Raw genomic sequence first — 10,570 nt, 5'->3', positions numbered from 1 at the left:
AGACAGCTTCATGATGCACATGACTGATTAGATAACTGGAGGAGATGCTGTGCTGGGTTTGCTGTTCACAAAATAGGAGGAATTGGTTCAGGATATGATGGTCAAGGATAAGTTTCCCTGCAGCAACCATAAAACTGTGAAATACTAAGTCCTGCAAGAAATCAGCAAGTACAAACAGCATTACTGCCCTTAACTGCAGAAGAGCAGGTTTCATTTTATCCAGAGATCTCCTTTGCAGGATCCCAAAGGGAGCTGCTCTGGAGAGTGAAGGGGCCCAGGAGAGCTGATTGTTCTTGGAGGGCAACCTCCTCAAAGCATGAGATCAGTGTGTCTCATTTATTTCCTGGACACTGTAAAGCCTATAACACCAATTTCTACAGGACCCTTTTGGCTAAATCAATGACATAGAGACTGGCAGGGTAGCTGATAAAGTGGGTGGGTGATTGTTCAGATTGTGGGGCTGAAAGAAGTGAGATTAGCAGCACAGAGTCCAGCTGGTGGATGATCACCAGTGACGTCCCTTAGGTGTCTATACTGGGGCTGATAAGGTTTATTTAGGTTATTAACAACATGGCTGATGGGACAGAGGGCACTCTTGGCAAGTCCAGCCTGGGAGAGCTACCAGACCTGAAATCTGTTTGTGGTGTAGCCTGGAAGTTTGTTGGCTTTTGAGTACCCACCACATTTCAAACAGCTCTTGTGTTGAGGTCTCAGGAGACAGAGCTGGAACAGTTCCCTATTCAGTGGGCTGACTTGAGCAGGAGTTGGTTGAATGATAAAAGGTGATCAAGGGCTTCCTCCTATATTGATTTTAGTGACCCACGCACTCAGATGACAGTGGAAAGATGGGAAATGTGGTCCCAAGAATGTCAGTGGACATTTCCTCATCACCCCACCAGTAAAGGGATGCTACCTTGCCTGTTTCACTTTATTTTGAGATCGAGCTTTATGAATTTCAGCTTAAAAATATCCACCTAGGTCCTTTCAGTTTTGCTTACCTTGGCTAGAACCAAAGGCTGTTGAACTCCCACCATTCACCTGTGGGCTCTAACAAGGATAGTTGATCAGAATTCAGAGAGTGGATTTAATTTTAATGATCATTACCCTGGAAGGCCATCAGAATAGGAAGTCTCCAGCTACTCTTGCTTCCTGTGGCTCAGCCTTGACATAAAGTGACAAAGCTGCAACCTGAGAAATGCATCAGCTTAAGAAAAACAAAAATCTACACTGACACTGACTTCCCAATTGACATCTTTCTAAAAGGTCACTTGGTAAATGATCCTTTCCTGCAAACTTGACAGCTCCTCCACTTTTGCCTAGTAGCATGGATGGCCAGCCCTGCATAGGAGTGGAACAAGTGCTATAGATTCATAATTTCAAAAGAACAGTTTTCAAAGACAGCAAAGAAACAATAGACAACAAATCTCTTTCTGACAGAGAGAAAGAGAAAAGGGTAATTATTCTTCTGAAGAATGAAATATGCTTATTTACATTTCTTTTCAATAAAGTAATATTTTGAGCAATTTTCAAGTCAGGGAAAAAACCCTCCAAATCCATACATATTAATTTTAGCTAACTGCTGCCCTGCTGTGCTGGGTGCACAGTCAATTTAGAGATGAGCTTAGTGGAATTACAGAAGTTACATGCAGATATCACCATTCTTTAAGTGAAGACACTGAAATACAAACAGAAACATATATTTAAGGAAAAAAACCCATGTTAATATTTCAAAACAAAGCATCCAGAAGCAAGATAGGAGTTGTCTGTTTTTTTCTTTTTTTAGGCAATTTTAGTTGAGCCTTTTTGTTCATATTGTCCATAAGATCATATTTAATTATAGTTACATGCTATATTTCCTTTATTCGGTGCACAGAATAGATGATGATCACTTACTAATCTGGTTTTAATTAGAGCATTTGTCTTCAAAGTCTATTTTGCCACCTACTGTTCACACCCTGCCCATAAAGGTGATTTAGATGGGCTTTTCCACAGTGACCATCAGTGAGGCTTGCATGGGTGAGGAGCAGGCAGCCATTTGTCCCTCTGAGATGCCACCAATGGAAGCAAATGATCTTCTAAGTGTTGGTACATGAGAGAAAAAGTCTAGAAGGTGCCACACACAGCTGTCCCTGCATGGCACCTGCCCAGCTCCCAGCTGAGGCTGCAAGCAGCTTCTGCAGATCTTCCTGCAGGGCCACAACTTTGGCACCCTGGACATGGAGGTCATATATTAGTGCCTGTTCATGAAAACTGATGTCTCAATAATTACCCAGCATCACATACTCCTCTCTCCACAAAGGTGGGGTGAAACCCTTCCAATGGCCAAAGAAACACCCTTCCCTCCCTCTTTGCTTCAAGCCTGGAGCCAGCCAGGAAGCACTGGTCACATAGCATGAATATTTCCATGAGCTTTCAGAAATTTTTTCTCCAAATCCCAGCAGGCTGACTGCTTTCGCCTTAACACCTCAGATGTAGATGGACACAAACCTCAGCAATTTTTCATTCTGAAGGAACAAAGCCTCTTGGAACAACATTGGTTAGTGTGAAACCTGCTGCTCTCATTCCCTGGCTATCCATCTCCCAGGCTACAGCAGAGCTGGGGCTGGTGCAGACCCCAGAAACCTTTCTTCTTTGGTGGCCTTTACTAAGCCCAGAAAATACGGTCTCCCACCTAGTCCCAGACTTTTTTTGGATCCTTCCCCCACCTCCTTTTTCCAGCACACAATCTCTCTTTTCCCTGTTTTGCCTTCGCTCAGATGGCTTCTCCCCCGACCATTTTGGTGCTGGAAGGGGCAAGGGGTGCATGGCAGAGACCAGCTTCACACTTGTCATTGGCCCTTAGCAGCCCCTGGCAGCCGGCAATAACCACCACCTGCTCCGCTCTGACATCTCGGGGGAATTTTAGATTAAGAACTGAGAGCTCTATCAAGTGCACGCAAACTGGCTTTTCAAGTGCTTGTAACACAGCCAAGTTTGAGCACAGTTTTAGAGAGCTGGTGCAATGTGTCTTCCTAACAGAAAGCTGCCTCCTGCCAAATTCCGCGTGTAATGCTTCAAAGCATTAAACTGAGAAAGGAAAATATCACCAGAAATTTTTCTAACGGGTTAGGAGAAGGTCAGATAAACAATGGATTTCTAAGAACAATGTTAGCCATTAGAAAGGGATGAAAAAAATTTTGGCTGAATGTTCCCAAACAAATTTAGCCTGAAGCACAACCCCAGCTCAGGAAATTTTTATCTCAGCTGGTTCATTGTGACTTTCTTGGCCTTCAGATGGGGGTTTTAAACATTGGAAGTAATTCTACAGCCTTAAGATGGACTGTGCTAACAGCTTGTTCATAATAAAGCAGTCAGCAGAACTGAAATAGCCAAGTCTTTCATAGTTACTGTTACTATGACTTACTGCCAGCCTTCCCACGTTGCAAAGAAATCTGTTCTTCAGGCTTTTCTTCCTTAAATTCCCCATGGCTTCCTATCCTTTTTCCTATATCAATCACACTAATTCACTTATCACCAAAGTGAGTTGAACTTCTTTCACCCATCCCTTCCCATGCCAGTATCCCTCATGCCATCCCATCCCCATACATGTCTCTTCCACTGAAAGGGCAATGACTGTGAGCTTGGTACTAAAAGCAACACGTGTCTTGGGCCCCATCTTTCACCTCAGAGAGACAACTCTGTGCTGGTGCTGGAAGATGTCAAAGAGACGGGCTACAGTGGTGCTGAGAGCAGTTTGGCAGAGTGAGACGTGCAGTTGCTGCAAGCGTCAACATCTCGGGATGAATAAAGCAGTCATTGAGATGAAGTCACTCCTAGGAAAGCCTTGGACAGTAAGGGCTGAAAAATCAAAATGGTAAGAGCAGAATAGCTTTATTTTTACTTGACATTTCACAGAGCTTGAGATGATCCGGGACTGAGCTCACACATACAAGTAACACTGTCCAGCAATTGTTTCACGAGTTCAGCAAGCCCAGGGTGGTTATGGGCCCTAACTACAGCAACCTCATCATGTTAACTGGGGTTAAGCAGAGATCAAGGCAAGCTGGCTTGGTTTTAATTGCCAAATTCTGGTTGTCTCACAGGCTAAAATGTTCCCTCTGTTACTTCAATCTGAGTTAGCCAAACAGCTCAGAACGTGCAATTTCTAAGCCCAGAGTGGGGAGGTAATGAATTAAAGGTGATGCTTTACACAGGTTGTGGTTCCATCTCTGCTCCAAAATGCCTCCTATAGATTCCATTAAACCTCTGTGATGTGTCTGAGCTCTGGGAAGATGCCTGCTCATTCGGAAAATGACTGGCAGCAGTTGCCTTGACTCACACTCTCTTGTGAAACTGTCAGGAAAATATGGCTTACGCCCCCAGTACCATAGGCTGTTGATTTCTCTCAGCTGCTGCTTTTGGTTTCCTGCTTTTTAAGCTTCTCAGGATCTGTGAATATATATATTGCTTTTCTTTTCATTTTTGGTTTAATACTGATACCTTGGGGTTTTTCTTTGTTGTAATGGGAGCATCCTGGGGAATTTTGGACACAGCTGCTGGCTAAAACCCTGTTATTAATTTTTTTTTTTCCATAAGAGATGCATTTAAAGAGATGCATTCTATCCGTGAAAACTCATGCTACTTTCCTAAAGTGTGAGATCAGTGGACACCTTTGGAAATAATGGTGTAATTAAATCCATGTTTTGGAAGCCAGATAGAAAAAAGCCATTAGTTTCTGCCATTAATTTGTGTGGTGACACTGATCAGTTAATAATAATAATTTAATTTGTTTATATTTTTCCTAAACTTCTTGAGTTGGAGATGCCCTGATTGTGACTTGTGCATATTTCAGTTGTGGCATTTAGCACCAAAATATAGTAAACTTCTAACAGCTTTCCTATCTACAAATGTATATATGAAGCCTACAAATTCATTTATGTAATGGAAAATGCAGACAGCAATATAAAACTTGTTTTGCAAACCAGCAGATTGCTGTTGGAACACACTTTCTCTGAGACCTGGATCAATAAGGAATGCATTTTAAGATTCTAACTTTTTTCTGTGTTTTCTATGGCTTTAATTAGCCTGGCAGAAATAATTTCCTATTCCATGAATGTGATCCTGTATGACTCTTCTACTTAAGGGTTCTGAAGTTGCCAGGAGAACAACATTGACTTGCCAGGGCAAAGAGCTGGGCTTTCTCATAACTGCTGGGCAATACTGAATACCTGTTTTAAATATTAGTATTTTGTAAGGAAAGAGTATGATGTATCCCAGCCCTCACTTTCCCACAGCAATGTTCATGAAGCCAACAAGCAGAAATGGAAAAAGGCTAATATTTCTACCATATACATTTCTGGGAATATGGACAGCAGAGACTGGATGTTCTGTCTGATAATTTTCCTGGCTTTATGATTTTCTTTGCACTCAGATACCATAATAATAAATGTAAATTTCTCCAAACAGTAGATATGTAGATTGTATAGGTGACTTACATGTCCATCCTCGAATGGAAGGTATCATACTTTGCAATGCTGAAAATTTGTTTCCAATAAAGCTATTATTTAATAAACAGTTTTTCTGTTTAAGCTTTTCAAGCAAATAATTAGACTAGCTTCCAGTTAAATTCTTCTAGTTTTTCTGTTTACTTATGCTTTATATATAAGAAGTAATGACACTGTGCTTTTAGGATATTTTTTTCCAAGTATAATCTGAAGTGTAAAATAAATATAAGAAGTCTGACTTGCCTCAAAGTGGCTTAATACACTAATATAATTTAAGAAAACATTTTAGTTTGAGTATGGAGTTACATTTGATTTTCTGTATCCATGATAAACAAAGGAATGTTACCAGAAATGTTTTGTGGTAGGTCCAATAAAAACCCTGAATGGAATTTGGGTGCAGAAATCAAAAATTCTGGAGGCATTACTGGTTATCTGCCTACCAGGTAAGCACATACTTCATTCTCCAATGTACTGTAATTCTTTTGCTTTTTACTGTCTCGGGTTCCAGATACTGTGAATGTTAATATTGACACAGTAATTTTTGACAATTATTTCATGCTTGGTCTGTCCTATACCTAGAGAATAGACTTTGCTGTATTTCACTCTTCAGAGAGGCTTATTATTACTATTATTGTGTTAGGAAGTTTCAGACCATGTGTAAAATGGAGGCTGATTTAAGAACCTTGTAAAGCTTGGTAACAGCTATAGCTTTTTCAAAAGAATATAGAAAGAAGAGGCTCTGCCCCACTTTTTCTATAAAGCCTGAGTAGACAGTGAGCCTCCCCCCAAGTCAGAATACAAAATTGTAATAATTCCTCAGCATGATGGGGAATCAAACTAGAGCTTCCATCTATTAGGACTGTGGCAGCTACCAGAGTTTTGCTGCATAGTTAAACAAGATGTATTAACTATGCTTTTGAAATAGTACCACCGTACAGAAAAGAAGAAGTGCTCCACTGAAACAGTGACAGACCTGTCTGCGTGGTCCTGCAGTCCCAAGGCCTACCTTGGCCAGATATTGGGTGAATTTAGTTTTACAAATGAGAGCTTGTTATCTAAAGAACCCTTAACACAGGCTACAGAGATGTTCTGTCTTGTTTTTCCTGACTGTCCCTGTGACTTTTCAGTTCTTGAAAGAGTGGCAAAGCAAAATGGTAGAAAAATGTGCTGTACCTTCATGATTATGGCACTTTCTGGGAAAATTAAAGCTTCCTTTAATCAGGAGAGGAACTTGACCTGAACCTGTATATTCCACTTTGTTTGACAGTTTTAGGGGCACAAAGAGAAGGGGAGAAGACAATAAAAGGAAAACCTCTTCTAAAAGGAAAGGATAAGCTGTGCTCCATTCTTTAAAAGAGCTGGGATAGAAGGAGCCTCTGTTTCCCAACAGGCAGAGGTATTTTCTATCATGTATGAGGGATTCAGTTAAGCTGGGAAACAGCTCTTGGCTGACTATCATTTCTTTTTTGCTCAGTATGCTTCATGGCTCGGAGTCTGTTCTAAATAATGGGACTGCTCCATGAACTCTTTGTGCCTTAAGTCCCCTAGCATAGAAAGTAAACATGTAACTTTTAGGTTTCTAAGTCAATTATTGGATATAACTCAGAAATTATGTACTTAAAAAGGAAACTAATTCTTTATTTCATCTCTGGTTTTCTGTCCCAGTCACAACATCGATAGTTACAACCTGAAAAAAGTTCCTTCATTATTAAATCTCTAATATAGGTAAATTTACTTAGGCAAAAACCCTACTCAACACCTTCTCAAACACCTACTCAAAATGTATTATAAATTATAAGAAATTAAATGTATGGTATCAGAAAAACACTAAGTAAAACCACAGATGTACTTCTTCTTCTTTGTAAAGCTTATTGTACAGTAAGTTTCCATAAATGTTTCATTCATTGATGAACAAGGAGCTTCTGGCAAAATTCAAACATAAAAAGGGAGTTTATACAAGTTGGAAGCAGGGATGGTAACCTGAGGAATACTGAGCCACTTCTTGGCATGCAAAGATATGTCTGTGAAAGTCAAAGTCCACTTGTAATTGTGATGCCCCTTAAGTTTTAACTTTCATGTTTTTCAGATTCTGTGCTGCCTTGGTGTGTAACTGTGAACTCCATGTAAAGTATTAGCAAGTTCTCTTCACAGGGGAGTTAGACAAAACAATCCTTTTCCAGCCTGAGAACCAAGGACACTGTTACAGCTTCAGGCCCAGTGAGTACAAACTACAGGGAATTGAGGAGAGCAATCTGGGAGGATGGGATTTCATAACCTGAAGCTATAATTGGACAATTAACCCCAATATGTAAACGGAACAAAACTTATAGAAGTGTGAAAACTCATGACTCAGGGGCCATCTTGGGTCCATCTTGGGTGTAGCCTCAGCCAGGCTCTTGTACTGCTCAAGGTGTATCCTTTGAAGGCCTTTTAATAAATACCTCCTTTATTCCTTTCACACTGTCTAGCCTCTGTTCCAGATTGCCTCTTAGTCATCGATTGAACCTGAGAAATTATGTCAAAAGCAGCAAGATAAAGTTCTTGTGTACAAAAATAGCAAAAGCAAGAGTAGGAGAAACATGAACCTGCTGCTGAATGGACAAGTCATCCCATTCACTTTTGTTGTTTTCACTTTATTTGAGAATTTTCTCTTTTATTTTTTAGCATTTAATTTCTTCTACTTCCTCTCCTGTCTCCTTGTTTCCTCTTCCCTGATTTTGGGAAATGAAGTGCACCAAAATTATACTCATTGAAAAATATACTCATTGAAATCCTGAAATCAGGGAATGACATAAATGGACAAGAGAAGAAAGGAGTTAAATCAAATAAAAGAAAAAAATAAAAGAAAAAAATAAAAGAAAAAAATCTGAAACAAACTAAATATAATGAAATGGACTGGGATGGTATAAAGTGCAGGGAAATGGACCAAACCTTGCTGAACTGCTACTCATTGAAATCACAAGGTTTCAATGAAATCTTGAAATCAGAGAAGAAAGTGAAATAAATTTGCTATGGTAGACTTATAATGAAATTCAATTCAATTTAAAGAAATAAAATTCAGAAATTAAAGTGATGGTAATCAGAGGTAATGAGATGATATGAAGTGCTCCCCTTTGCATGCCTTTTGGAGTTGCAACTTCCTTGGAGGTCTTGGCTTTGTGGTTTCCAAGACCCTAACCTCAAGCACAAGTCTAAACATAAGCAGGGCAGTAAAAGCAACCTTTTGCTGAGGTGCCAAGCACGTGGGTGGTGCCAAGCAGAAGGCTGTGGAAGGAGCAGTTTGGTCAGTACTGTGCTCTCCTTGGCCTTTTGTAGATGCAGTGTCCTTGGAGCTCTGGGCTTTGTGGTTTTCCCAACCAAAAACTACAACATATGCTAAATGTATTCTTATATCCTAAGAAAAGCAGGAAAAGCAGCACTTTGTCTAGGTGTCCAGAATGTGAATTGTGCCAAGAAGAATGGTATGGAGGGAGAAATATTTGGGTTGAAGGGTGTTCTTTTCTCTGAATGAAATTAACTGAAACCAACCCAAATGATACTCACTGGAATCTTTTGCCCAAATGAATCTCACTGGAAAAACTTCCTTTCAGGAAAGGGAATGAAATCTTGAAATCAGAGAACAGAGTCTAACAAATGCTCTGGATAGGACATATGATTAAAACAATGCAATTGAAAAAACCCGGAAATTTGGAAATGGAGTGACTACAACCAAATGGACTGAGATTAAATGAGGTGCAGTGAAAAGTGAAATTTTTGTCACCAAAATGTGACAAAATGATTCCTACTGAAGTCCTGAAATCAGAGAAGAAAGGTAAAGAAGGAGACAGGGGATGCAATGGAGTGATACAACCAAATGTAGTTTAAAGGCCAGAAATTTGCCAGTCCTACCCTCAATGAAATCTCTAAATCAGGGAATGAAGTGAAACAAATGGATAGGAGAAGAATGGGAAAAAATGAAAAGCTAAAATTGAAAGAGAGAATTCTGAAACAAAATGAAAATAATTAAATTGTCTGTGGTGACACAAAATGCATGGAAATGGACCAAACCTTGCTAAATTGCTACTCATTGAAATCTTGAAATCAAAGAAGAAAGTGGAACAATCTGTGTATGGTAGACTTACAATGAAATGAAATTCAGTTTAAAGAAATAAAATTTTGATATTAAATTATTGTAATCAAGTGTAATCAGATGACAGGAAATACTCCACTTTGCATGCATTTTGGAGTTGCAACATCCCTGAAGATCTAGGCTTTGTGGTTTTCATAAACCTAACCTGAACATAAGCCTAAACCTAAACCCTGAGAGGGCAGAACTCAGCTGGCTGCTAGCTCCATTTCCTTGCTTATATAATGTGTTTAATGGAGCTATTTACTCAGTTGTGATAAAGGATCTACAAATCTTGGTGCAAAGGGCATTAATGAGCACTGATACTATAGTTATTACAAGGCAAAGATATATGTTGCCAACAATCTCAACTAGAGATTAAAAGAGATAAAGAGCTAATCTGAAGACTCTTTTTTGCCAGGAAGTGTCTAGCTATGATCTTTTCCTTCTGGCAGAGGGAGTTTTTCACAGGAAACATTTTGCTGCTGTTTCCATGCCTTGGAAGGATAGTCAGGGGTGCTGCTTTTTCATAGTTAGGTTCTCAATTCAATTATTTATGAATAGAAAAACAACAAAGGAAGATAATCTGGCTAAAAAGAGAACTACGTTTTTCCTCTGTGCTTATGGCTTTCAGAGGCAGGCGAAAATAACCTTGGATGATTCTGTCTTCTCATAGCAAAGTCAGATTTCAGGTTTCAGCAATAATTCTCTATCTTTTCACTCCAAGCTCATTAGCCTGTTTCTGACGGCTGCTGAACATTCCTGGCTTCCCAGGAAAGAATTCAGAGCAGCATGTGCTCAGCATATCTCAGAAAGGAGGAGATGAAGAGAGGCATTACTTCTGAAGTACACTTGCTGTTACCATTTCCTTACAGTCAATAATGTAAAAGTGACTATCTCTGTTTGCATCACCTTCCTGCTGGCTTGGTGGTTGTGATTGCTCCAATGGTAAGAGTAAAAATATTCGTGTTTTGGGAAAGTG

Source organism: Parus major, chromosome 1A (genome assembly GCF_001522545.3).
Source record: "Parus major isolate Abel chromosome 1A, Parus_major1.1, whole genome shotgun sequence".
Taxonomy (NCBI): Eukaryota; Metazoa; Chordata; class Aves; order Passeriformes; family Paridae; genus Parus; species Parus major.
Note: the sequence above shows the minus strand (reverse complement) of the source record.